The following is a 3,909-nucleotide window of genomic DNA, read 5'->3' on the forward strand; positions in this document are numbered from 1 at the left end:
TCTCTATCTCTCATTCTCTCTCTTTCAAATAAATAAATAAAATCTTTAAAAGAAAAAAAAAATTTTCCTTTCATTTTGCATGTCAGTAAAGTCCACTTAACCAAATTGTGTCATCATCTTATACCAGGCTAAACAGTAGCATTAAGACAATACTACTTACCAGGGCGCCTGGGTGCCTCAGTCAGTTGATTTTGGCTCAGGTCGCGATCTCAGGGTCGTGATCTCAGGGTCCTGAGATCAGGCTCCATGTGGGCTCCATGCTCAGCGGGGAGCCTGCTTGGGATTCTCTCACCTTCTGCCCACCTCCAAATAAATAAATAAATCTTTGGGGGAGAAAAAGCAATACTACTTATCAATCATTTAAAATTGTACTAATGAATAAAATTACAGTATAATTTTTAAAGATACAAAATTATATTTGGAGTACAGTTTCAGCTATTAAGCAAGAAAGAACAGAAAGAAACCGCAGGAGAAAAAAATTGGAAAGAAACAAAAATACTTGTTTCTAGCAGGGTGCCTGGTGCCTAACCTCTGATAGCAGTAAGGAGCTGGAGGAAATGAAGGAGTGGGGAAAAAATAGCTAACAAATACAGTGTTCATGATATACAAGCACTGTTCTGAAAACTTTGCATATATTAATTAATTTATTATTCACAACAACCCCATGCGACAAAGCTATTAATTATCCCCATCCCAGCGATGAGGAACTAGGACACTGAGAAGATGAAGTAACTCTTCCAATTCACAGTTACTACGTGGCCCAGATGAGATTTAAAGCAAGGCAAATCTAGCTCCAGAGTCTGTGCTCAGTGTAGATGTGTACTGAGTAATACCCCAGTAGCAGGGGCTGTGTTTAGCAGAGAGACTATGAACCGTATTTTCCCCTCACTCTTCATTTCTACTTTTCTGTGTTTTTCAAATCTCCAGTCAAGTATTATTTTTTAATAAAATGTGCATAATAATCAGCAGCTACAGGGCGCCTGGGTGGCTCAGTCCGTTAAGCATCTGCCTTCAGCTCAGGTCATGATCCCAGGGTCCTGGGATGAGCCCCGCATGGGGGGGGGGGGTCCCTGCTCAGCGGGGAGTCGGCTTCGCCCTCTGCCCCTCCCCTGCTCCTGCGCACGTTCTCTCTCACAAACAAATAAAATCTTTAAAAAATAATAATAATCAGCAGCTACAAAGAACGATAAATTTACCAGAAGTTTGTTTGCTATATACCTAGAAAAAGAAAAATACCATTCCCTACTTGGGGGAGGGCGGGGAGAGAGACAATCTATCATGTAGGGAGTGGTACAGCGAGGTGCATTTAGCATATTCAGAAATTAAATTCCCCTTGGACTCCTTAGACTTTCTACACTCCTCATGGAGAGGATAATTTGTGCCACCTAGTTTGTGATAATGTTCCTTTAGCTTTCATAAATTTCTACTTAACTTTCACAAAGCAGGGGATTAGCTCACCGCTTACAAATAACATCCATTGATACAGATCGGCCAAAAGGAGCCAAGGGTCCTTAACGTACACCAAACTTCATTTCCTTGCCCTATAAATAGTCTGTTCTTTCCGGAAAGAAGGTAAGCAAAGTACAAAGACCTACCTATGATGGATTCAATGCTGCGGAAGTTGAGAAGTTGAGTTCTCCGTTCTTTCAGGCACGCGAGGGCAACTCGCGGCCGGGAGGGACGCGGTGAATGTCTGGATCCTGTTTATTTCCCAGGAGCTGTGGGATGAGTTAGCCACTGGGTGGCGCTGCTGCACCTTTGCTTCGTCTTCATGGTCGCAAGGACAAACCAATGATTATGCCTAAAGCTCTGCCAGACAGATTGAGTCATTTGCAATACTGGGCAGGTTGGGGAGTCAAGAAACCAAGAAATGAGGAGGGCCCCCCCTTTTTAAATTCTAGGCTGAGAATTTTTCTAAATCAAATTAACCATCATAAGGAACCTGTTCACAAGAAAAAAGCCCCTTTTATTCTCCAAATCCCTGAGGCCTAAAAATAAGCACCTAGAACCCAAAGTATAGGGCCTTTAATCAACAGAAGTGATATAAAATTATAATTTGACGCATCACTATTTTGTGAGGCCGGACTGTGCCTAAAGGGTTTCAAACAATCTTAATCTCTCTCTCTCCCTCTTTCCGTCCCTCTCCAGCTCTCTCCCTCTCCTTCTTTCCATCTTTCCCTCCCTCTCTCCCTCCCTCTCTCTCTCCCCCTGTTTCCCTCTATCCTACCTCCATCTCTCTCTATTTCTCTCATACACACACACAAACACAACTTCTCAGGATTTAGAGGTAGGGAGAGACAACAACTTACTTTGTTAACCTCTCCGATATGTCACAGCCCTACTTTTTTTCATCAACAAGTCTACAACCAGAGGTTTTCCTCACATCAAATACAACTCTTCCCAGCTACTATTAAGCCTGTTTTCTTAGGAGTCGCAAAGTCACCGTTATGTAATATTACTTATAAAATAGGTAGGGGCGCCTGGGTGGCTCAGTCGTTAAGCGTCTGCCTTCGGCTCAGGTCATGATCCCAGGGTCCTGGGATCGAGTCCCACATAGGGCTCCCTGCTCTGCGGGAAGCCTGCTTCTCCCTCTGCCTCTCTCTCTCTCTCTCTCTCTCTGGCTCTCATGAATAAATAAATAAATAAAATCTTAAAAAAAATAGGTATATAAGTTCTATAAGAAATTTTTTAAAATAATTTTTTATTGTTATGTTAATCACCATACATTACATCATTAGTTTTTGATGTAGTGTTCCATGATTCATTGTTTGTGCATAACACCAGTGCTCCACGCAGAACGTGCCCTCTTTAATACCGATCAACAGGCTAACCCATCCCCCCACCCCCCTCCCCTCTAGAACCATCAGTTTGTTTTTCAGAGTCCATCGTCTCTAATGGTTCGTCTCCCCCTCCGACTTACTCCCCTTCATTTCTATAAGAAATTTTTTAACATAAAATATAAATAACTTGCCAAATCCTTTGTAATAATAAGAGTGATTTGACAACAATAAAGAGTGATTTGACAGTTCTTGCCAATAAGGCAAAACTGGACTGAAGGGAGGGTATAATGTAAATAACCTGAAAATAAAACACCTTTCTTTTTCTTCTTTGGAAAGACCACAAAACAATTTCTTTCAAAATCAGATCCTAAAATAACCAGGGACTCTCATTTGTGATTATCAACTGTCTCATAAAACATCAAATCGTACTTTAGGAAACTTCAACGATGAAGTCATTAACTTGTGAAAAACTAACAAGGGGCGCCTGGGTGTCTCAGTCGGTTGAGCGTCTGACTTCGGCTCAGGTCATGATCCCGGGGTCCTGGGATCGGGGCCCACGTTGGGCTCCCTGCTCAGTGGAGAGTCTGCTTCTCCCTCTACGCTTCTCCCCCTGCTTGTGATCTCTCTCTCTCTAATAAATAAATAAAATCTTAAAAAAAATAAAAACCACAAACTTTTCATCTGTGCTAGGAATTATTGTCATGGGGTTGATTACAGAAGGAAAACTCATTTAATGCACTTAGACATTTAAATCCCAAGCGGGAGCCAATTAAACTATTGTTCTTTGAAATCACTTTGTTTTGCTATTCAAGATGCCAAATAATATATTATTAGTCTGTGTTTTAATCTTCTTATAGGACTGTATGAGGCTCCCACGAAGTCCTCAGTCTGGCCGTGTTCATGATGACCCCATTTGTCGGCTCAGAGACCATTTTTATTTCTGTCCATATGCTAGAACAAAGGACTGCCTTGGTGAAGGTAGCAACAGCACTGGGGTCAGAGATGCGATCCGTGTTCACTCAGCTGCTCACAGGCTCTACCTCTTGCGCATGAACATGAGACTCCTGACCTCATCCCAAGTTACTGCTGGCTCAAGGGAAGCAACCAAGGGACGACTGGAGAAAAGTTA

The 3,909-nt window shown here is 42.2% G+C and overlaps 1 long non-coding RNA gene across 2 annotated transcripts in view; it reads right to left on the reverse strand.

Annotated features, from left to right (window-relative positions):
- LOC141371485 (uncharacterized) overlaps positions 1 to 1,721 on the reverse strand; it is an 8,038-nt gene extending 6,317 nt beyond the window's left edge. For both annotated transcript variants that reach the window (XR_012376465.1, XR_012376466.1), the window contains exons 1-2: positions 1,596 to 1,721; positions 161 to 323 (exon numbers count right to left, since the gene is read on the reverse strand). This is a non-coding gene — a long non-coding RNA (uncharacterized lncRNA). The remainder of the gene's footprint in view (positions 1 to 160; positions 324 to 1,595) is intronic.
- Positions 1,722 to 3,909: the final 2,188 nt, after the last annotated feature.

This window comes from Callorhinus ursinus, unplaced genomic scaffold (genome assembly GCF_003265705.2).
Source record: "Callorhinus ursinus isolate GAN/ISIS: 27379988/994484 unplaced genomic scaffold, GSC_fseal_2.0 scaffold73, whole genome shotgun sequence".
Taxonomy (NCBI): Eukaryota; Metazoa; Chordata; class Mammalia; order Carnivora; family Otariidae; genus Callorhinus; species Callorhinus ursinus.